Raw genomic sequence first — 25,014 nt, 5'->3', positions numbered from 1 at the left:
CTATCAGTGTGATGAGCTCATTCTGGATCTCAGGTGAGAGGTAGGTGGCATTGCGTCTCATTTTCTTCTTGAGCGAAGCAAACTCTGGACTGAGCTTGGAAGTGTAATCGACCAACTCTAGAAAATTCCCCCTCTGAAAAGAACCTGAGCTTTCGTCAGACCCTCTCAGAGCGAGTCCTTGGCGTCCAAGAAACACAATTGTGTTTACAATGTAAGTCACATATCTTCTGTTTTCCTCAATCTCCTGGCGATTGTGCTTGTCCAGTGCCCGGCAGTGAAAACAGTACATTTTGTTGGCCTCCACAGAGTATTCTATCCAGGGATAACACTTGTACCACGCAGGATTGAAGGCTCTGTAGTCCTTTCTCTTTGCTCCTTCTTTGGAGAAGAGTGTCCTTGGGAACTTCTGCAGTTTTGGCTGTGCTGGTCCATTCTCTGGAGCAGATGAAATATCTGATGGCGCAGCTACTGGCAAAAGAAAACAAATAACCAGATTAGTTTCTGATGTAGTTATTTCTAATCATATCTATGAAATAAAATATGAATGTGGAGTTACTTTTAAAAAATTTAAAGCTGGATATGAAAATGAATATGCAAAAAATAAAAAGGATAAAAACAAAATCTCATCTATAACCAGTCAAAAAGCACATACATTGGCAGTCAGAATGATAGTACTGGTACAGGTAGAAGTAATAATTTATTACTTATCTATTAAACCAGTAGGCCCCAAATAATTTATTAATATTAGGCCTAAATTAGGCCTAATATAATTTGATATAGGCTAATAATAATTTGAATAATTAGGCTACTAATTATTAAATTAGTTTTATTCAACAACTAAATTAGGCCATGCTCACAGGCTATATAGTATATAACCTACCCATTTTTTGCTGAGTAAGAGTTGCATGCCGATCAGGAGCAGGATCACCATCAAGAGCAGCAGGAGAACCAGCGGTCTCATCAGCAGCAGTAGCACTAGTTGTACCAGTTGGCGTTGCACTGCCACTCGTGCATGCAGAACCATTCTCGATAGTGATTGTGACACTGGCACTGCTCGACTCTGACTGAGTCGCTCCCGAGTCGACTTTCAGGAACTCTACCAATGCTACAGCTAGAGCGAGAAGCATCATCCTCTTCCTGACAATTTTTTTCTTTAGGTACACCAAAGAAATCGGTAATTCGCTTTTTATTCATCTTCATGTAGGAGAAAAAAAATCGAACATCACCCACGCCGTTCGCTGATCGCTAAAACAACATCCGGGTCCGGGAGGCAAACGGTGAATGGATAACATCGCGCACATAGAATAGCGCAAGCACATTCGCGCAAGACCGAAAGAAAAAAACGGCATGAAAATGAAGAATCGAAAAAGCTCGATTTTTTTCAACCGGGGCGCAGGGAGTCCTAACCGGGGCGCCGCCCCGGCTCGCCCCGGCTTGGCTACGCCACTGCCCGTACCACGGCCTGGGCAATAAACTGGACGAAGTCAGAGCCGAGCTGTCGATCGCCGAAATACTCATCATCGATGAGATTTCCATGGTGTCAAAAGACCTCTTTGCCTACGTGAATGCCAGGTTGAAACAAATCAAAGGAATTAATTTACCTTTTGGTGGCATGTCTGTTCTTGCTGTTGGAGATTTCTTTCAGCTCCCTCCTGTGAGACAATCCAAACCTCTGTGCGTGTACGATCCCACGCGGCTGGACCACTGGCGTGACAACTTCAAAACGATCACACTCAGCCAGGAGGCCTTTTTTAAAAAAAATTTTTTTAAGTATGCCTCAATGATAACGCCGATCATAACGGATAGACATCATTTCGGAAGTCAGGAACTCATCGATCAGACGCACAAAAATTAACCAACGCCGATTTAAAGATGATGCAAAACCGTCAAAAACAGGTAGGGAAAAGTTTTAGACCCAAATAACTTCAATAAAGAAACGTTTTCGCATAAATAACTTTTCTGAAACTTATTGGAACATGCACAAACTTGAAGACACAATTACAATTCGGGACGGAAAAACTCAACTGAAAACTAAAATGTTTAATTTAGTGTTCCAGATGTTTAATGAGGAATTGCAGCCAGATTTGAATGAAGATTAAAGTATGAACAACTCATGCAAACTCTGGATTTTGAGGAGAATCATGCACGAGAACATGAAAAATGGAATAGTTACATGTTTCTCATAAAACAATTAATAACTTTTTTTTGCAGATTCTGGATGCACATTTGGTGGAACCTTGGTGCCACCTGCCTGATCGAGTGATGTAAGTAACAACTGTATATCATATCATGTTTCTATCGTCAACATTTCTGCAGTCTAACGTTCGTATTTTTCTGTAGCCTTGGACACTTGTCCAATAACATACGACCACCAGGATGTTACCTGCTCACTCCGATCTTACCACCAACACCCCAAAATGCACGGTAAATCCTCAGTTTCTGCAAAATGTATTCCTTTGAATGCCCACACGATGGTGACATGCGTTTGCTTGTGCTTTTGATTTTCCAGCTGGACAAAAGAACCCCAGACTCCTTCCAAGCCGTATATCAAAAAACCACCGAATGCGTTTATGTTATTTATGAAGGAGCAGCGGCCTTTTGTCAAAGCTCAACTTGAAAATTCAAGCGGAGAGCGTACAGACAGCGCATCCGTTAATAAAATCTTGGGGCAGATGGTAAGTACGATGCGCACGCATTCACGCGCGCATGTTTTTTTTTGACACTTTCTCATTAAATCCACAGTGGAAGTCGCTCACGCAGGACGAGCAGGAAAAGTACTTTAATGAATCGGATTGGCTCAACCAGATCCATGCCAGCTTGCACCCGGATTGGTCCTGTCGAGATAACTATGTGAGTTAGAATCCATCGGAACAATAAAAAAAAAAAGAAAAAAAGTGTTTTTGTGTGAAATGACATGATTTTGTGTTTTGTGCAGGGTCAAGAGAAAAAGAGAGTGTGGTGCAGTACCAAAAAATTGGAACGCACCAATAATGTCCAACCGCATGCTTCTTTGATGGGCAATAATAATACAGGTACGTCTCAGAAAATGTTTCTTTGAATTTTTTGAACTGATCACCTGACAGAGCGTGTCAATCCAAACTGAGCATTCTGTTTAGTGATGGAAGACTCGCAGTGAATCTCATCTCGGGAGTGACTGGCGTTTTTGTGTTTGCAGTGCGTGTACCTGACATCCCCGCACCGGCACCCCCCCTCTGTCACGTTCAGCCACTTTGAGGCACGCAAAGCGGACCTGACTGGCCACTTGGCGGTGCCGAGGCAGCCCTTCTTGCCAGATACGAGCATTTGGCAGGCAGGGCCTAATGAGGACCCTGGCTGCACCATCGGTAGGGGTTTTGAGTTGCCTCCATCTTCGTCCTCATCCTCATGCATCGGCAGCCTGTATGAGAACGACCTGACGACCTCCGGCCTATTTAAGGAGTTGGAGGAGCTGGAGATGTCCACTAGCTCCTTCTGGGTCAAGCTGCGCTCCCACTAGGGAACGCAGGTGACCCAGGATGATCCTCTCCATAGTCTTCATCAGGTGGGAAGTCAAGGCAATAGGCCTGAAGTGGTTAGGCTCCTTGGGGCACGGCACCTTTGGTACAGGGACCACGCAGGAGGTCTTCCACAGTACTGGGACCTTGTTCAGGCTCAGGCTCAGGTTGAACAGGTACCTGACCACACCGCTCAGCTGGTCCGCACAGTCCCTGAGCAGTCTCGGCCAGATGCCGTCTGGGCCCGGGGTCTTCCCTGCTTTGATCTTTCTGAGGTGACTCCTCACCTCAAGATCTGTAAAGGAGAGGGGGATGTCGGAAGACCGGGGTGATGGAGTGGAGACAGAAGAGTGACTCGGGGGGGGGGGGGGGGGGGGAGCTGGCGGGGGGGCTGGAGTGTCGAAGGTGGCAGAATGAGATGCGGATCGAGGTGAAGGGGTGGGGGGGAGGCGGAATCAAATCTGTTGAAGAAGAGATTGAGTTCATCCACCCGGTCCTTGTCCCCATAAGCTGGTTTCCGATCAGCCCCTTTACCATGGCCCGAGATGGACTGCAGACCCCTCCATTGTCAGTTTACAGTTCATCAAAAACCAAAAGAAAAAATGCCAAGTTTTCTCTGTTGCAGATGTTTTGGTGTGTTGATCACTAAAACAATGTTAAACTGAGGAGGCCTGAAAGCACTCCTTTAACAATTCAGGAATATACAAACGTTTTGTGTGCCAAATCTTCATTACAGCCAATAGCAGAATCCTGATTAAAGGTACAAAAAGACTGACAATGACTCTGTGTTTCCACTGGTTCTTCTCTGCAAGTTCTCTGCATTTCCAGTGCAGGATGGCGGAGATCACAGAGGGGCTCAACGGTGTGGTTTGTCACATCGATGATCTGTTGGTGTGGGGGCGGGGCCAGGAAGAGCATGACACTCGACTTAATGCCGTGCTACAAAGACTGGAAAAAGCAGGCATCACACTGAATGTGGACAAGTGTGAAATCTCCAAGAGCGAAGTAGTCTTCCTGGGCCATATCATCACAGCCGCAGGCATCCGCCCTGACCCAAAAAAGACAGATGCCACCACAGACATGACAGAGCCCACACATGTGAGTGAATTAAGGAGTTTTCTCGGCATGGTCAACCAGCTGGGAAGGTTTATTCCCCAGCTAGCTGAAAAAGATAAACCGCTCCGTGACCTCTTCTCAAAGAAAAACTGCTGGGTCTGGGACGTGGACCAGGCAGCAGCGTTTGAAGACCGAAAGAAAGCTCTGTCCTCTCCTCCGGTGCTGGCTATGTATGACCCGGGCAGAGACACCAAAGTATCTGCTGATGCATCATCGTATGGGTTGGGGGGCGTAATTCTCCAGAAATGGGGGAAGGATGGAAGCCTGTGGCTTACGCATCACGGTCACTCACTCCAACTGAGCAACGATACGCACAGGTGGAGAAGGAGGCTCTGGGCCTCACATGGGCCTCACATGGGCCTCACATGGGCCTGTGAACGGTTTCGGGATTTCCTCATCGGAAAGGAGTTTTGCCTGGAGACCGACCATAAACCCCTTCTCAGCCTGCTCGGAGCCCAAGCACTGGATCTTTTGCCACAGAGAATCCAGGGTTTCAGGATGAGGCTGATGCGCTACTCATACTCCATCGTGCACGTACCAGGAAAGTCGCTTTGGACGGCAGACACACTTTCACGTGCACCTGTAAAATTACGCATGTCCACTGATGACCAGGAGCTGATGGAGAGCACAAACATATTTGTGGACTGTTAGGGTTTACAGATTATCTTGATCGTATGATTATGTTGGAATGTAGACTAGAATTATTAACTTTGTTTAAACCATTCCTTGACTCTGAAAAGTTTAACCATTCAGTTGTTGAAACTTTCCAAATGGTGTGGAAACATTCTTGCTTAGTTAGTCATCTAAAATGCTCCACTAGTTTCTGTTTCCACGACCTTGTAAAACAATGAGCTGGGACCCTCCGCACTGATTAACCAGTTGCTGAGGTGACCACCAAACATGTCCAATGTCACCCCCACCCTGCTTGTTCTTAATAAATATGCTCTTGCAAGAGGCCTGAGCCAGACCTCATTCGATCATCGCTGTACGCACAGCGACGAATGGTTCTCCATTTGCAAATGCTTAAAAAGGGCATACTGTCTCCCGTGTGGTTCTTGCAAAAATAAGTTAGAGTGAGCACCACTCTAACAGACTGTGTCACTGAGAGTCTACCTGTCAGCTCATCATATACAGAAAACCTGAAAGAGCAATTGAAAGCCGACAGTGTCTGCTCGCGTGTCATGACCATGTGCATGGAAGGATGGCCAGCACATGCAAAACAGGAACCAGCGCTGAAAAACTACTGGCCGGAGCGAGCTACATTAACAGTGAAAGATGGCTTACTGCTAAATTACACGACTGGTAATACCTTCTGCAATGAGGAACGACGTGCTATTCAAATTACACGAAGGACACTTAGGTGTCGTGAAATGTAAAGCACGTGCACGTCAATCTGTGTGGTGGCCGGGACTCAGCCAGCAAGTGAACGAAATAATACTGAACTGCAGGACATGCATACAAGAGCGACACAACCCAAAAGAGTCACTCATGCCATCAGGATGCCCTGAAACTTGGCAAAGGTTAGGAACAGACCTTTCTACACAAGAGGCAGAATAATCCTCTAAGGTCTGACGAAACAAAGGCAGTCTACCCTATGATCTCTGGAAAAAGGGAGATGTGGTATTATCGTATGTTGAAACTATAATATTATATAGTGCAGCGGTGGCCAACCCGCGGCTCGCGAGCAGCATGCGGCTCTTTGGCTGGTTTCATGCGGCTCTTTTACGTTCATATCAACATTTGTGTTTATTTTTCGTGCGTATTTGCTTCGCTTGAGTTCAATATGGCATTTTGGTAAAACACAGAGATGGGATCATTTCCCGTTCTCTCATACCAAAAGTACACGTACAGAGACATACAACTGTTTTTACCTTCAATACTCAAAATAGACGCCCAATCAATAGGTGACGCTGTTTGAAAGAATGAGCGCCGTCAGTGTTCGACCAGGTACCTACAATCCTGTGCACCAACAATGTTTGAAGTAAAAAAGACATTAATGAACACAAAATACTCGTTTAAACCTTCTATTTAGGTTGAGTCCTTCTAAGTCAGGGGTCTCAAACTCCAGTCCTCGGGGGCCGCATTCCTACATGTTTTCCAAGTTTCCCGCGTTAAACACACCCGATTCAAATGAGCAGTTCATCCTCACGTTCTGCAGGAGCCTGATAATTGAATCAGGTGTGTTTAACGAGGGAAACTTGGAAAACATGTAGGAATGCGGCCCCCGAGGACTGGAGTTTGAGACCCCTGTTCTAAGTATAGTAAATCTATGAACGTCTATTGTTTGTTTTAGAAGGAATGGTTGCTGCAATTTGAGTGTGAGACCGCCTGTGAATTTGGTGAGACCAGCAGTGGGGTGGCCCGTTTTCACCCAGATTATCAGATCACACTTTTTTCTCTTCAGATCGAATAAATCTTTCGCCTTTTACTAAAGATTTCCGTGGGGAGGAACAATAAGAGTCTATCTCAATTTTTTTTTATGCTCTGCGAAAGCGGAGCATTCTTTCTCTGTGAAAATATCAGTATCGCAACGGATAGCCGCCTATATCATATTCCGTGCAACAGTCATACATTCACCTAATTTATACCGACATATACGTATGTGAACATAAACAGAGAAATAATGCCGAGTGCAGACAGACAATCACATTTAAGCCCTCGTTTATCAATGCAGTTTAATTTCTGGTGGTACCCATTTGAATGGGCACATGACAGTCTATTGTAATTTGGCAAAAAATATTGTTTTTGAATAAAAACCAATAACCACCCCCCTCAATTGCACAAGCACTCCTGCTCCTCACTTCAAGGAACATGGACTTGAGCAGATCCGCCGCGCTGTGCTTCGTTGCGACGTGGCTTGACGGACGCACCCCCCACCACGCCGTGGAGTTAGCTGGGTTTCGGCTAATGCGTGCAGATCGCAGCGCGGAGCTCACCGGAAAATCAAAGGGAGGTGGTATCTGTTTCTGTATTAATGAACGTTGGTGTACTGATGTCACGGTGTCGAAAGAGTCTTGCAGCGCTCTCCTAGAAACACTTTTCATAAACTGCCGGCCGTTCTATTCACCATGGGAGTTCTCCTCGATCGTCATGGCGGCTGCTTACATTCCGCCACACACACATGCGAGTGAAGCCACGTAGATGCTGGCTGACCAGGTGACAGACATGGAGAAACCTCTACCAAATTCACAAATCATTGTTCTGGGTGATTTTAACTGGGCGAACCTCGCACACGAACTCCCCAAATACAGACAGCACATAACGTGTCCCACCAGAGGGGCACAGACACTGGGCCACTGCTACACCGTAATTAAGGATGCACACCACTCTGTGGCTCGTGCAGCTTTAGGACTCTCAGACCACTGTCTAGTTCATCTGATCCCGGCCTACAGGCAGAAATTAAAGACTTCTAAGCCTGTGGTGAGGACTGTGAGGAAGTGGACAGTGGAGTCTAGGCAGGACCTCCAAGCCTGCTTTGTCTGCACCGATTGGGGAGTTTTTGAAGCTGCAACTTCAGACCTGCATGAACTCACCGACACTGTCACATCATACATCAGTTTTTGTGAGGATCTGTGTGTGGAGACCAAGACCTTCTGCATGTACAAGAACGACAAACCTTGGTTTACACCGAACCTCAGGAGGCTGCGCAAAGTCAAGATCACCAACTGATTCCCGAGCGCGGCACCGCTGCTGCTCACTGCTCCCCTCTCCCCCAGGGGATGGATTAAAATCACACGGGGATGGGTTAAATGCAGAGGACAAATTTCACCACACCCAGGTGTGTGTGTGACGATCATTGGGACTTTAATCTTTAATCAAGGAGGAGGCCTACAGGAGCGGCGACCGGGACCTGTTCAAGCAGACCAGAAACACACTGAACCGAGAGGTCAGGAAAGCCAGCAAGTGTTACGGGGAGAGCCTGGAGAGACACCTCTCTGCCAATCCTGATCCCTCAACAGTGTGGAAAGGTCTGCAGAGCATCACGGCTTCAAGAAACGAACCCCCTGTCCTGTGGAGAGCCCAAGGCTTGCAAACCAGCTAAACAGGTTCTACTGTAGGTTTGATTGGTCCTCCCACACTACAGGACCTCCTGCAGCACAATCAACATACTCACCTCCCCCCACAACCGCTCTGTCCACACCTCCATCACCGTTGTCACCTACTCTTTCTCTTGCAGAGGCCGCGCCCGCACTCCAGATCCGCGAGGAGGAAGTGCGGCAGATGTTCCGGAGACCAAAGATCAGGAAGGCACCGGGCCCAGACGCCATGTCACCGTCCTGCTTGAAAGTCTGTGCTGAACAGCTGGCACCCACCTTTGCACGGATCTTCAACCGTTCCCTTGAGCTGTGTGAGGTGCCCTCGTGCTTCAAGAGCTCCACCATCGTTCCGGTGGCCAAGAAGCCCGCCATCACAGGTTTGAATGACTATAGACCTGTCGCTCTGACATCTGTGGTCATGAAATCTTTGGAGAGGTTAGTGTTGAACCACCTGAAGGATGTCACGGGCCCCCTGCTTGACCCCCTCCAGTTTGCCTACCGGGCAAACAGGTCGGTGGATGATGCGGTCAACATGGGACTGCACTACATCCTGCACCACCTGCACACCCCAGGAACGTACGCCAGGATCCTGTTTGTGGACTTCAGCTCGGCGTTCAACACCATCGCTCCTGGCGTCCTCCAACAGAAGCTCATCCAGCTCGCGGTGCCTGCCTCCACCTGTCAGTGGATCACCAGCTTCCTGGCCAACAGTGTGAGGCTGGGGAGCATCACATCCGACACCCGGACCACCAATACTGGCGCCCCTCAGGGGTGCGTCCTCTCCCCACTGCTCTTCTCTCTCTACACCAACAATTTCTCCTCAGGTGACTCTCCTGTGAAGCTCCTGAAGTATGCGGACGACACCACTCTCATCGGACTGATCCGGGACGGTGACGAGACTGCGTACAGACAGGAGGTGGAGCGGCTGGTCCACGAGCAGCCAAAACCACCTGGAGCTGAACCCGCTCAAGACCGTGGAGATGACAGTGGACTTCAGGCGAGACCCTTCACCACTTTCACCCCTCACTATCCGCAGTAATACTATTCTCTCCACAGACACCTTCAAGTTCCTGGGAACCACAATCTCTCGGGACCTGAAATGGACCGGCCACATAGACTCTGTCCGGAAGAAGGCCCAGCAGAGGCTGTACTTCCCGAGACAGCTCAAGAAGTTCAACCTGCTGCGGGAAGACCTTCTACACTGCCGTCATCCAGTCTGTCCTCTGCACCTCCATCACTGTCTGGTTTGGATCGGCCTCCTAACAAGACAAGCACAGACTGCAACAGACAGTCAGGACTGCAGAAAAGATCATTGGAATCAACCTCCCATCTATCCAAGACTTGTACCTGTCCAGGACCAGGAAACGTGCAAGTAACATCTCTATAGACCCTTCTCACCCAGATTGCAGTCTGTTTGAACTACTCCCCTCCGGACGGCGTTATAGAGCTCTGTACGCCCAAACCAGCAGACACAGAGACAGCTTCTTCCCCCAGGTTGTTGCTCTGATGAACTCACACCACTCTTAGAGTCTCAGAGTCATTGCTGTGCAATAACATCCCGCTCTCCACACCTTTTTTTGAATTGTCTACACTATTTGTACTGTGTCCTCTCTGCATCCATTGCAGCCTGGTCATCCTGGAAGAGGGACCCTCCCATCTGTGGTCTCTTCTCAAGGTTTCTCATTTGCCCTAGTTGGAGTTTTGAGTTTTTCGTTGCCCTCCTGGGAGAATATTTGTCATTTTTCACACGTCCTGAGTGTTGTTAGTTACCAAAATGTTGAACAGAGGCTGTGATGTACCGAAGTCAAATTCCTTGTTTGGCACGCTCAAACATGGCAAATAAAAATTCTTGAATCTTGAACCTTTACTGTTCACAAGCACAATCACAAGTACAAGTCATCTTCATCCATAAGCACATCAGTCTTTCCTTGTTAAAACACAGCAGCCCTTCAAAACAAAATGTGCTCCATCAACTTTTAGTTTCTTAATAGACAATGATGGTATTTATTTACATATTGAAACACACGTCCACCTCCTTCAATGTTACACGTGAATGCACATACAGAGAGAAGTTTTATTCATTTTGATCAGGCTGCATGAAGCAAAATATAAAGGTGAATGTAATTCTCATTAATGGAATAAATTACTCCTTTTGACCAGCAGGAGGGGTTGTGTGCACCTGAAGCCTCGAGAAATGAACCTATTTGCAAACCGTTTGGTGGGAAAGCCTCAAATCCCAAGTGTGCCAGTTTCTTCACTAAAGAGACGAGAGTTCTTTGTTACAGATGTTTACTGTGATCTTAATTCATTGACATCACAGCCACACCGTAGAACTGGTGACAACACATATTTTGGCCTGCCAGTGAACAACCGGGTACTTTACTGTTTTGACTTAGTAGCTTCGCGATGACGCATCCTAGGTCGGCCCTTAACTATTGCGCTGTTGCATCACGTCACCTTCCCGCTTCTTTCCCGGAAACAGGAAGTGCCCTCGAAGTCTAACTTACCACCGGTTTCTATCGCAACTTAATATCAACAAGACAGTGCTACAAACTATATACAAATAACAAGGAACAAAAATAAATTCACACAAAAATAATTTGCACACCATGCAAAACTTGAAGCTTCGCCAGAGCCACAACAGCTCCGCCCAGCGGCGAAAGACACAACTGCTTCGACTTCGGCAGTTACACCAAGGAAGCCTCATGTGTCCATCACTACTCAAAAGCGTTCAGTGTGTCACAGCACTGTAGACCTAAACTCCATGTGCGTACTACTGCGCAAAAGTTTTGTTTTAAACAGAAAGAACGCAATCCCCCACTAGCAGAAATTATGGAGTCGAGATTCCCACATTTGGGGAATTCACAGGGGTCATATGTGGCATTAGCATCAGTTGATACATGCAACCGTAACTTGAATTGGTAGTCTTTTTATTTAAGTCGTTGCCTCAGAGCCATTTCGGGTTATCGCTTCTCGGCCTTTTGGCTAAGATCAAGTGTAGTATCTGTTCTTATCAGTTTAATAGCTGATACGTCCCCCATCTGGGGACCACATATTTAATTGATTTATTTGGAATAGGGATTTGGAAAAGGGGCTTGCCCCGTCCACTCCACGCATCGACTTGATATAGCAGTATCTCCAGGCACGGTGCACCCCCTCTCCTGGTCAAATCAACAGTTCAATATGTAAGAAAACCATTTCAATCCATTCGCTTCATTCTTACAGGGTTAAGCTGTCAATTATGACTTGATGGGGTCTGATCTAAATGTAAGACGTTTCGGCTTGAGAGGCAGCAAGAATTTACGTAACCGTTCTAAAATATAATTAAAATGTGTTTCTTTGCTTGAGATTTTCCTATCATTGTTTCAAGAATTTTAATTACAATTCTTATTCTCAAATTTTCAAGAAAATGTCGTTTTCAAAACTTCCATCCATCCATCCATTTTCTGAACCGCTTAGTCCCCACGGGGGTCGCGGGAGTGCTGGAGCCTATCCCAGCCGTCATCGGGCAGTAGGCGGGGGACACCCTGAACCGGTTGCCAGCCGATCGCAGGGCACACAGAGACAAACAACCATTTGCACTCGCACTCACACCTAGGGACAATTTGGAGTCGCCAATCGGCCTACCAAGCATGTTTTTGGGACGTGGGAGGAAACCGGAGTGCCCGGAGAAAACCCACGCGGGCCCGGGGAGAACATGCAAACTCCACACAGGGAGGGCCGGAGGTGGAATCGAACCCGCACCCTCCTAACTGTGAGGCGGACGTGCTACCCAGTGCACCACCGAGCTGCCCTGGAGGTTTTCAATAAATACAAATTCATAGTTTTAGGGTTCTCAGGTTAAAAGAGGCAATGCGTGATGGGCATGTTTTTGCAGATATATTATTTCACTTTATTTTGTTGGGTTGCTGCCATCACCACTAGATGGCGACTCTAAGAAAAAGGAGGTGAACAAAGGCGCGGGTGTAGGGGCAATTAAGGGTAGGAAAAGAAGCAAAGCATGATGGTCGTCTTTTTTAATCTATTTTTTACTTAATTTATCATGCTTTGGTTTTGTAATGACTAAAGGTACTATATAAAAAGTTCTACAAATCCTGTTTCATCCACTGAGTGTGTATGTGTGCCACACGTTTGGCGAAATTAAGCCCGTGACTGAAGATGGCGTGTGCGGTAAAGACGGCGGCCGGGTAACTGATCCAATTCATACTTACCTGGCAGGGGAGACGCCGTGATCAAGAAGGTGGTTCACCCAGGGAGAGGCTCAGCCATTACACTCCGGTTGTGCTGACCTCTGCGAATTCTCCGAATGTGGGAATCTCGACTGCATAATTTCTGGTAGTGGGGGACTGCGTCCGCGCTCTCCCCTGGTTTTACTGTTTAAAGCAAAAAGTAAGCGCAGTAGTACGCACATGGAGTTTAGGTGCTGTCACACACTGAACGGTTTTGAGCATGTTCAGAATCAGAATCAGCTTTATTGTCAATTTCTTCATGCTAGGACACACAAAGAAACCGAAATACCGTTCCCCCTATCCCACGGTGACGAGACACAGCACACGATTAACACACAAGTAAAACAACGGGGAGAGAGTTCAGGACCCCAACAGCCCGGAGATCACAAACTTCGCCAGTGGCGAGCAGTGCTGGCATCCCACAACAAAGTCCCGGCACCATTCTTCACGGATGTAGACGCACAGTCCACCTCCACGCGATGTTCCCCCTCGTACAATGGCCCGGTCCGCCCGATAGCGCGCCATCCGCTCCAGACGCACAGCAGCTACGCACTGTCCGGTCCGCAGAACTCAGCAGGCATGTTGATGTCCAGCGATCGAACGTCCGCCAGAAGAATGGAAGGCACGGACGGGCGAGCTGGGGTGGCCGCCAGCCAGGCCCGGACGCCCAACCGGGGGAAGAATAGCAGGCGAGTCCGGCGACGCTCCAGGACGGCGCAGACCGAGCGCCTTTAATGTCCCCGCTTCAAAGTTCAGGTCGCCACAAAACTCGCTTTCGCCGATGTCGAGCAGAACCAGCCCGCCGCACTTGAAGCACAACCCGGTACGACGAGACGAACACACAAAACTGGCGGACAAACCCACATTAAACGACAAAACAAAACACATGTTATTAATTGTACTCTGGAACTGTGCATTTGCTTGCTAAACTGTATGTAACAAATTAGTAAATGCAAAATACTATGTAATTACCACTAGTGATGTGCATTCCAGTTCTTTTAGGTGAACTGAATCCTTAGAATCAGTTCACTCAAAGGATTCGTTCAAACGAATCGTTCAATGAATCTCTCTCTCCCCCCCCCCCCCCCCCCACACACACACACACACTGATACGGCTTTTTTTTTTTTTTTTTTATAACATCCAGTGGCAACAACCCATACACATCAAACAATACAACTACAGAACCTATATATAATAATAATTGGCTCGGGTAATTGACACATTTCTTTCTATAATACAACACCTACACACTGATCCGTTGGCAACAGTCTCTCACCCGGTCGTGAACGAGAAGTTGCGTCACTTATTTGTTCGTGAACGGGAAATTACGTCACTGACTCGTAAAGTCCCTCCTCCATCTAACGCTCGCTGGCGCTGCTGATTGGTCGTTCGCGAAGATTCACGAGTGAGTGACAGACAGCATTGCCGCTATGCCATTGCCAGCCGACACACTTTATGCCGACGTTGATGTTTTAATTTTGTATTTGTTGGCTTGTAGTTGATGGTATTATATCGAATGTGTTTGTGTTTGAATAAAAGGTTGAAAAAAAAAAACCGTTATGCCGACATTTGTTAATTTAAGCAGTTAAGCAAATGTCTGATTTTTATGTTTTGATTGGCGAATATAAAAACAAGAAATAAAACACCAGAAAAGTTATAACATAAATGTTCATTAAAATAATAGTAATAATAATAATAATAATAAAAGTACGTCTCAAACCAGCAATCTAATGTGAAACTGCAGTCGATATATTAGATAACAATATTTAGGCATATATATGCATTCACGTTATTTAAAACCTACTATAAGTAAATCGTAAATCTACATTCTGGCTTGCACAGTTCACGTCAGGAGACGCAACATATTCACTGACTGATGGATAATAATAAATTCATGACTCGTTCGTGAACGGGAAGTTACATCATTTTCTTCGTTTTGTTTCACGGCGAGGTGTATAAAATACGGAAATACATAAAAAGATACTGAAACAAAGACTTTAAAGCAAAAGTCCAATACAAAATAATTTTTGTGCAAAATAATACAACGCTAAGAGCTAGAAAAGTGTTTAAAAAAATACAGTAACCAAACAAGCAAACACACCAAAATTGTGCAAAATAATACTTTACTAAGAGGTAGACATTTTAAAAAAAGGGACAAAAAAAAATCAGTAACCAAACAAGCAAACACACCAAAATTGTGCAAAATAATACTTCACTAAGAGGTAGAAATTCCCCAAAAAGTGACCCAAAAAATCCAGTTATCAACAAAGCAAACACACCAAAACAGTCAAACAAAGTCAAGTAAAAATGTCCTATGCATTGTACTTTCTTTTGCTCTTACTTCAGATTTGCATTCAAAAATACAAGCTGACTAACTTTTGATGAACTCAGTCAATTTCATCTCTCTGATAATATCTGCCCCATCTTGCGGAAAATCCTCTCAGACGGGACAGATGTAGCCACAATGCAGAGTCTCTTTTTCATCACATGAGAAAGTCTTGGATAAACCACACCTCTACTTTGCCACCAAGAGAGGGGGTTTGAACCTCTACTTATAAGGGGCTCTTCCACAAAAGCACGCACCTCCAGCATTGAATCCGTTAATGCATTACGACAGCTGCTCACAAGTCCTGAGACCCGCTGGTCAAATTCCTGCCAGATTTGGCTGTCCTGCCCGGAACTCTGAGGCTGTGCTGTTTCTTCTGCTTCTCCTTCAGCTTGCTGGTTGGGAAGGTTCACCTTAGCAGCAGCATTGCTAAGATGCTGGTAGGTCCTATCGGGATCCTCCTCCCTGCCGAAGGCCTTCTTTTTGAACCTTGGGTCCAGTGCTGCCTCTTCAGATAGCAAAACATGTGCCTCAATCTTGTGGAACCTGTTTGACATTTGTCTCGCAATCGTCTCCACCATGGCTGTCACAGGCGCCGTCATGTTTGCAATTCTTTATTTATTTGTGATTATCTTCTGTAATCCTCTCGCAAGAAGAATCACCTTTGATGCAGTAACATAGTATCTGAGACAAGGGAAAAAAAGGTTTGACTCTGATAACAACAATGATCATATGAATGCATGTTGTTGGTGCATATGAAATGTTTAGCATTAGCAGTAATGATTAGTACATTTGCTTGAAAACTACAAAAGGCAAATGTTTTTTTCTTTCTGATTATTTTTTATTTTAAAGGGACACTGAAAGCAAAGCCTTTAAAATTAAGGGCAAAATTACACTTCGAAAATACGATCATGCACATATGTACCTCTGGCCACATAATTCCCTGGTGACTTCTTCGAAGGGCTTCAAAATGTTACAGGCCTGCTTTATTCCCTCCCATTCCTCTGGTGTTAGGAGTGACAATTTTGGATTTGTAAGTGCTAAAGTTGTAATTATTGCATCTTTGTTCACAAGAGTACTTTGGATCATGTACAATGTTGAATTCCACCTTGTGGGGCAGTCTTGCTTCAAGCGAGCTTCTGGCAAGCCTAACTGTTTTTGGGTGGCTCGCAGTTTTTGAGCGGCAACTGTGCTTTTGTGCATATATTCAACAATTGCCTTTACTTTTTCCATCGTTTCTTTTATTGCAATCATGCCACTATCGACAATTAAATTGAGGGTGTGGGCAAAGCAGAAAAGGTGAGGATAACCTGTGATCTGAATTGCTTTTACTACATTTGCACCATTATCAGATACACAGGCACATATCTTGTCTGAAATGTCCCGTTCCCTTGCAACTCTTACGAGCTGCTTCGATAGGTGGTTGGCTGTGTGTCTCTCACTCATTTCAAAACATTCCAGCAGGACAGAGACCATCTCATAATTGTCAATGAAATGGCATGTCACTGACATAAATGATGTTGTGGTCCTCGATGTCCAGCAGTCAGCGGTCAAACACACACCCTGTCCTTCATTTTTTCGACGGTTCTCTTGTGCAAATCAGGGATGACTGTATTTGACAAGGTTTTTCTGCTAGGTAGAATACAGTTTGAATTCAGTGCCTTTGTAAATTGCCGAAATCCAGGGTCTTCCACTATGGAGTAGGGTTGAAAATCCCTTGCAATCATTTTAGCAAGTATTTCATCCAAGGCCTTTTGCCCAAGTGGGTCAATTGGCCTTGAAATAAAATGAGTAAGTCTGGTTTGTCTGGCTTGAACAGTGCTTACTTTAGCAGTGCTGGTAGTAGCTTCAGTCAGGCGAAGGTCTTCTCTCACCTCTTGCAGCTGGACAGTTGGATGCTGACTTCTTAAGTGGCGCAGAAGATTGGCTGTAGATCCACCTTTTGTTGAAATCTTTGCTTTGCAAATATTGCATGCTGCAGCTTTATCAGAAATGTTATTAAATTGGGTCCACACGGCACTTCTTTTTCTTGACTCACTCATCTTGTCTTCTGATAACTTCAGCAAAAGAAAAAACTTACAACAACAACAAAGTGATGAGGGGGTCATGGGGTTATACAATTAACAGGAGGGAGAGGGGGGTAGGCTTGTGTTTGTAAACATCGTGCTGTAATTCAAGCACCTACTCTCTCCCCCTGCCCGGAAAAGGATTTAGTTTGATCCAGGTGACGGGGTGCTTTAACCCTTCCCCCACCCCCAAACATTACCCTATAAGGTAAAGCCCTCCCATTCTCCGACAACGGACCACCATAACGCTCTCCCTTTTTGTGCGCAACCGCGGCGATTTGACTTATTTTGCTGTCCTGTATTTGATGTGGAAGACGCACAAACCTTCATTTATTATTTTGGGGGACACCAACACAGCGTGAAAACACGCCCTGTATGTTTTGTTTTCATTTTTACAATGTTGGGACTTACATTTTACGTTTTCATGCGCAAAAATAAAACCAAGGAATAAAACACTCGAACGCCAGACAAGTTTTAAAATACAAATTCAAACCAGCAATTTAATGTGAAATTGCAGTAGATAGATTGGAGAACAATATTTTGGCGTATATATGCATAAACATGTTATTTAAAAACATAGTCTCCCAGCTGTTGCAGACCGGCGCATCCCTTCATGGAATAAAGTTGAAGATGGGGTCTGCTGGCCGGCCGGCAGTCTCTTCATGCGCTTGCACACTAGCCATTAGCTTGGGGAAAACGAGCACAAAAGACGTGGTGTTTCAGTCTTTCCATGGCAAAACGTAAATCTACACTTCTACATTTCACCCACTGAAATGTTCACGCCATGAGACGCAACACGTTCACTGACTGATCCGTTGATGCACGGGAAGGCAGTTCACCCATTGACTCGTTCGCGAACGGGAAAGCCAGGATTCGTTCCCTCACTGATCCGTTCTCGTGGTGAACTGGAAATGCGAATCACTCAGTGATTCACTCAGTGAGTGATTCACTCAGTGAGTGATTCACTCAGTGAGTGATTCACTCAGTGAGTGATTCACTCAGTGAGTGATTTGTTCACTCACAGATTCGTTCGTTGGTGAACGGCAAATGCAATTCACGACTCGTTCGTGAACGGGAAGTTACGTCACTGACGCGTGAAGTCCCTCCTCCATCTAACGCTCGCTGGCGCTGCTGATTGGTCTTCACGAGTGAGTGAGTGAGTGACAGACAGCATTGCTGCTATGCTATTGCAAGCCGACACACGTTATGCCGACATTGATGTTTCAATTTTGTATTTGTTGGCTTGTAGTTGATGGTGTTATTATACCGAATGTGTTTGTGTTTGAAGAAAAGGTTGGAAAAAAACCGTTATGCCGACGTTTGTTATTTTGGGGGACACCAACTCATATAGCAACGTAAAACATACATATTGTCATATAAAGCAGTTAACCAAATGTCAGATTTTTATGTTTTGAATGGCGAATATAAAAACAAGGAATAAAACACCAGACAAGTTATAACATAAATGTTTATAATAATAATAATAATAATAATGATAATAAAAGTACATCTCAAACCAATCTAATGTGAAACTACAGTCGATATATTAGATAATAGCATTTAGGCATTTTGTTTGCATACACGTCATTTAAAACCTACTATAAGTAAATCGTAAATCTACATTCTGGCTTACATAGTTCACGCTAGGAGACGCAACACGTTCACTGACTGATCCGTTGATGCACGGAAAGGCAGTTAACCCAATGACTCGTTTGCAAACGGGAAAGTCAGGATTCGTTCCCTCACTGATCCGTTCTCACGATGAACTGGAAATGCGAATCACTCAGTGAGTGATTCACTCACTGAGTGATTCACTCAATGAGTGATCCGTTCACTCACAGATTCGTTCGTTGGTGAACGGCAAATGCAATACACGACTCGTTCGCGAACGGGAAGTTACGTCATTTTCTTCTTCGTTTTGTTTTAAGGCTTTTTACCGTCCTGGACCCCCTCCTCTTCACCATCTACACAGCTGACTTCACCCACCACACATCAAACTGCCACCTCCAGAAGTTCTCGGACAACTCCGCCATCGTCGGTCTCATTAACAACGGAGACGAGACGGAGTACCGAGAACTGAATCACAGATTCGTGGACTGGTGCCAGCGGAACCGGCTCCAGATTAACTCTGGAAAAACAAAGGAGCTGGTGGCGGACTTCCGCCGGCGCAAAGTCCCCCCCCTCGCCGGTGAACAACCAGGGAACGGACATAGAGATTGTGGACTCTTACAAGTACCTGGGTGTTCACCTGAACAATAAACTGGACTGGACTGTCAACACTCAGGCCCTATACAAGAAGGGCCAAAGCAGACTCCACCTGCTGCGCAGACTGAGGTCCTTCGGAGTGAGGGACGGCCTCCTGAGGACCTTCTACGACTCTGTGGTGGCGTCCGCCATTTTTTATGGGGTGGTCTGCTGGAGCAGCGGCATCACTGCAGCGGAGAAGAAGAGACTGGACAAGGTGGTGAAGAAAGCCGGCTCTGTCCTGGGCTGCAGTCTGGACCGGGTGGAGGTGGTGGGGGAGAGGAGGATGGTGGCTAAGCTGTCCTCCATCATGGACAATGTCTCCCACCCCCTTCATGAGACTGTCAGAGCCCTGGAGAGCTCCATCAGTGACCGGCTTCGTCACCCACGATGCACCACCGAGAGGCATCGCAGGTCCTTCCTCCCTGCTGCCATCAGACTGTACAACCAGGCCGATCACTGTAGCTAACGGACAATAATAACATGCAATAATAACATGCAATAACCATATGTGCAATCATATGTGCAATATCTGTCTACCTCACACTCTTCTTACCTGCTTTTTTGCAGTTTTACTATTTTTCTATCTAATATTTTTTTATCTCCACTGTATATTATGTATTGTGTATGTATTGTCCATATTTTTTAATTATATATATCTTTTACTTTTTTAATCTTTTACCCCCTCCCCCGCATGCGTGTGTGTGTGTGTGTGTGTGTGTGTGTGTGTGTGTGTGTGTGTGTGTGTATATGTTAAGTGTACTGCTGCTAACACAGGAGTTTCCCCATTGAGGGAATAATAAAGGATTATCTAATCTAATCTATCTAATAGTAGACCAGTTGACCCCGTTACATTCCGATTGGTAGCCCATGTGACATGGATCTGAAGACTGAATGTCAGTGATTAATGGAATAAATGGAATCTGGTTGGCCTAAGGCTCCTAATTCCCTAACTTCAAGCCCTAACGCTAACTCTAAAACCCTAACAATAACCAAACCCTAACAATTAACCCCTAACCTGCTAACTCGCTAACGGTAACCCCTTCACCTTTAACCCTAACCTCTAATGCGCCCCCTAAAGGTAGTGCCCTCTAAACTTGAAGGCAGGCATATACGAACCAGACCAGCAGATTGCCCCATTTCAGTACTGTTTTAATAACGTTTACAGATGATTAAAATCCACATAATAGTTATACGCGCATGTGTCCCGTGAGCGTTCCCCTTTCTGCCCCCTCCCTTTCCTTTCTCCCGCCAAGCAGTCCATCTTGCCCTAACACAGGGCATGTTCCTCGTTAGTATCGTGGATAGTATCTCTGCTTGTCGTGTGAAAGACCAGGGTTCAGTTATCAACCCAAGTGCGTTAACCTATGTTTGCAGCAGAGTTATTATATAGCTGCATTGGTTGTGCGTGCGTTTGAACTTAAGTGAGTGACCTGTAAGTTTTTCAAAATAAACTCAAAGTTTTATCTGTAGCCACCTTCTACTAAATCAGTGGTCCCCAACCTGTTTTGCACCACGGACCGGTTACGTGTCAGAAATATTTTATATATACATATATATACAGTATATATATATACTGTCTACAGATCAGAAGATTCCAGGACTCCTGGCCAGCTCACATGCCATTTTGTGGTCAACATTAGCTATGTGTAATTTATGTGAACTTTTGGGTTGAAGTAACTCACAGACACTGTCAACAAATAGCCTTTTCAATTTTGTCTCATCTCAAGTCTTAGGGATCATCGGATCTGCGTAGTTATTGGATAGTTCCACCAACATTTTAACATCAACATTCTTTCATGGTCTGCCTGGGTGTCGTGGCTGAAGATCCTAGAGAAAAGACCCTAAACATGCAACTGCATATTGGCCATAATATAGCATTGAGGCGGCTGCAATCCCAGTTTGAATCTGGTTAATAGCAGAATAAACTTGTTGCAGTTATTTTTATTCACCCTAAACAGTCTTACGTTGGACCATGTCAAACGCGCACTTTATTAAAGTGGCACCGGCTCCCCTGTAACGGGTTCAATAAGCCGGGGGTGAAGGGACTCGTCCGTAGCTGACCACCCGAGTTAAATTAATTCTACCAGAATCAATCTAATTTCTTTACGACGCCAATCCTTTTTAAGTCATCCGACGCGCGAGCCGAGTAACTCTATTCGAGGCGAGTCGTCAATATGACCGCGCCGTAATGATGGCTCCCTTCGGTTGTTTGATGCTGGTATTACGTTACGGATATTGTTTAGATGTCTTTGATAAGACCTCAAGGATTCGTTGGTCTAGCGCACCCTCTAGCGCTAGTTTTGTCGAAATAACTTTTGATATGGCCTCGCTCTACTTGGTTTGAGGAAGTAACAAGCTTACTTCCTATTTCTCCGAAGAAAGTCCCATTTGCGGAAGTATGTCAATGATAGTGTGTGAGAATGGATTTAATGCATTAAATCACTAATTTTAGCATGATATATTTAAACACTTAACCGTGAGAGTGCTTCCACCGATTCGATTGTTTCCAACAAAATAATATTTTACTTAATACGATTGAAAATGATTTAATCGGATTATTATTATCTTGCAATTTATTTTGAAGGCAAATTAGTCCCTCAAAATCATTCAAAGTAGCCTCTGACGCGGCCCGAAAAAACAGGAACGGGCTCTTGCCCGAAGGACATTTACTAATTATAGCTCTAACACTAATCCGAAAAGTCGAATTTGAAAACCTTCCTTATTGTTATTTATTATGGTATGTTTGCATACCATAATAATCTCCTATTTATAAACTGAGTTATCAACCCAACCTCAAACAATTAATTGCATACAAATTAGCGCACCACGAATTAAATGAGTATATAAAACACATTTATTTAAGAAGCATGAAATAGAATTACAAATCTCAATCCTCCAAAAACTGAACAATCCCACTCACTGATACACTTGCAAATAAAATCATTCAATCCCGGAGCACTTTTGATTGCAAAACAAAAATCAGAAAAGAGGGAAAAGGTAGCTACCAATTGGGTGTTATTTTCTTTTTGGTGGAAATAAAGTCGAGTGATCAGTTCGATTTTATTTCTAAAATCCAATTTGGAAACTAGTTAGGCCCCGTGAGGACAGACTACCCGATGACTGTCTCCTCCGCTTGCGTACATACAGAAGAAGTCTCCCCTCACCTAGTTTCTCATGCAAAGTTGTCCAGTCCAATTCTTTGAGTAAATCCAAGTTAATCCAGGCCAGCGATCTTGCGTCTCACACAAGGCTCTTGAAGGCTGTAGAAAAAGTCTTGAAACTCATACGGGCTTCTTCACGTATGAACGCGGTCCGGGAGAGAGCCCCGCAGATGTCCAAGGTGACCTTTTTATAGACCTCTCTGGCCCCCCCCCCCCTTTTTTCTATACTGTCTTCTATAATGTCTATAATGTCCAGCTTCCCACGCTCATAGGCTATGAGTCACAACCTTGCGGTTTGAGCAGGTGTCCGCTGGCCTCTATACTGTCCAGTTTCCCACGCTCATAAGTTATGAGTCATAACCTTGCGGTTTGAGCAGCTGGTTCCACCCCACTCCCTTTCCACCAAAAATCTGTAGAAACCCCGGCAAGCACCTTATTTCCTCTTTTCTTTACTTCTCCTTTCATAAAACCAATATTTCAAAGTACACTTTTTACTCAACCATTTAAATCAGAAATCAAAGCCCTTGAATTTATGTTTTAACCTTTTTTAACACACCACTCGTGGTGGGCCTCTTTTCCTAATTGTGTGATAATATTGCTTGATGCTGTTACAGAATATATTTCAGCCAAGCAAAGAAAAATAAAAAAAAATAAAAAATAAAATAAAATTAAAACTCATTTGTTCTTCCCTTTCCAACAATCTTTGACACACCCCTATTTTTATATGGGTGGGCAGCTTAGCCTAATTCTGTGATAATATTGCTTTAAGCGGTTACAGAATATATGTTAGCCAAGCAAGTAAAATAAAAATACAAATAAAAACCATTTTTGTGCTTCCATGTGTGACCCATAATCCGACCCCTCTTTCTCTTTGGTCTCCTGCACCGGTTTGGCTCCATCTTTTGGAGAATTTTGGAATTTCAGCTTTGCCAATTCATTCAATATTCCCCCACTTAATTTTGCACCATCTGCTGTTAAAATTTGGAATGTCAGCCCCGCCAATTTATTACTGGGAGCAATCCATACTCACTTTATGCACCATTTGTTTCCCCCCCCACTCCATGTTACATGACACGGCCCCCTTGGATTGAGAAGCAGGTAATAAATCACCCCGTCCACAACCCACTTCATGAGCTAATCAGTCATTTCATCGTCGGAAATATTCACAACCTCAGCGGTTGTAGATGTAGGGCAGGTCGTCGTCCCATCCCCCTGTCTGGCGATCTCTGCAAGGGCGTTGATCAGGCGGGTCAAGCGATCAGAAGGGTCGTCGTCGTCCCTCCGAGCTTCCAACGTGAGGACTCTCAGCAGCGGAGGTGTCGAAATCCCTGTGGCAGTACTCGCGGCGTCATTCTCATCGTCCGCCTCATCTCCGCGCCAATCGCGAGCCTCGACGTCGTCCTCAGACACAGACGGAGCTCCCGGCGGGGAGCCAGCCTGTGAAATGGGGGGAATGTCGCCGCTGGAGCCAGGATTCTCACGTTGACGGATGCCGTCAGGAGCTTGACGCTCCAAGCACTCATCGCATGGTACTCCGCACTCAACGAAGGTCCCATTCAGGGACCAATGTCCAAAACAGCGGTCCCGACGTGCAGGCCGGACAAGTCCCACCGGGGCTCCGTTGGGCTGCTCCATCCCCTGAGGCGAGTCGCGCCCTGTACGCGGGGTGTTGTAAAAGTCCGCAGACAGCCGCCGGTGAACCGGACTGACGGTCAAGCAGCGGCCACACTGTGAATGTGATGTGACGCATCGAGCGCCGTTCTGTTGGCGCCATGTCATGTGGGTTAGGGGCCAAATGGTGCCGTGAGCATCCCCAGCCTCCTCGAGGAGAACCGTACATGTAGACAGGGACCCTCTAGATGTGTCGAGCAGAGTTGCGGTGGACATTAAATCCGCATATCCCTCCCATCCGAGATGGTCCAAGCTGTACCGCTCCCCTTCCTTTACATAAATTCCGTCTGGGACTAGCCAAGCCACATTAAAGCAGGCCGGGTAACAACAGTCCCCCACATAAGCCTTTCCGATCACCCAGGCCAATTTCATACGGTTCACCCCGCATAGGACGCACTCCGGTGCATCCGCAACTCGGTGCACCATCTGGAACACATGGAAGCACAAATGTAATATATCAAATCATAAACCCTCTACCCGCCCTATGGCGCACAATAGGGGGGCTCCTCGGCTCCCCTCCTCTATCCGTAAGGGACGGGAGAGGAAAAAAGACCGAGTATGTAAAAAACCATGTCGTCATCACAAGTTGGTCCACTATGTCGCTCCAAAGCAACACTGACAATAGCCCCCATATTGTGCACCAGAGCATTAGTTTGGCCGTGCGCT

General features: G+C 45.6%; 1 long non-coding RNA gene and 3 other non-coding genes across 4 annotated transcripts; all 4 read left to right on the top strand.

Annotated features, from left to right (window-relative positions):
• Positions 1 to 6,996: 6,996 nt before the first annotated feature.
• Positions 6,997 to 7,110, top strand: LOC119118970. Its single transcript, XR_005097037.1, has one exon. It is a non-coding gene; the product is annotated as a U5 spliceosomal RNA (small nuclear RNA).
• A 3,187-nt stretch (positions 7,111 to 10,297) lies between these two features.
• On the top strand, positions 10,298 to 22,819 carry LOC119118968. The gene is made up of 3 exons (XR_005097035.1): positions 10,298 to 10,309; positions 10,526 to 10,536; positions 22,685 to 22,819. It is a non-coding gene; the product is annotated as an uncharacterized LOC119118968 (long non-coding RNA).
• LOC119118975 lies at positions 11,613 to 11,805 on the top strand. Its single transcript, XR_005097041.1, has one exon. It is a non-coding gene; the product is annotated as a U2 spliceosomal RNA (small nuclear RNA).
• LOC119118973 lies at positions 12,851 to 13,014 on the top strand. Its single transcript, XR_005097039.1, has one exon. It is a non-coding gene; the product is annotated as a U1 spliceosomal RNA (small nuclear RNA).
• Positions 22,820 to 25,014: the final 2,195 nt, after the last annotated feature.

The sequence above is a fragment of the Syngnathus acus genome, unplaced genomic scaffold, assembly GCF_901709675.1.
Source record: "Syngnathus acus unplaced genomic scaffold, fSynAcu1.2, whole genome shotgun sequence".
Classification (NCBI taxonomy): Eukaryota; Metazoa; Chordata; class Actinopteri; order Syngnathiformes; family Syngnathidae; genus Syngnathus; species Syngnathus acus.
This window is presented reverse-complemented; position numbering and strand designations above follow the sequence as displayed.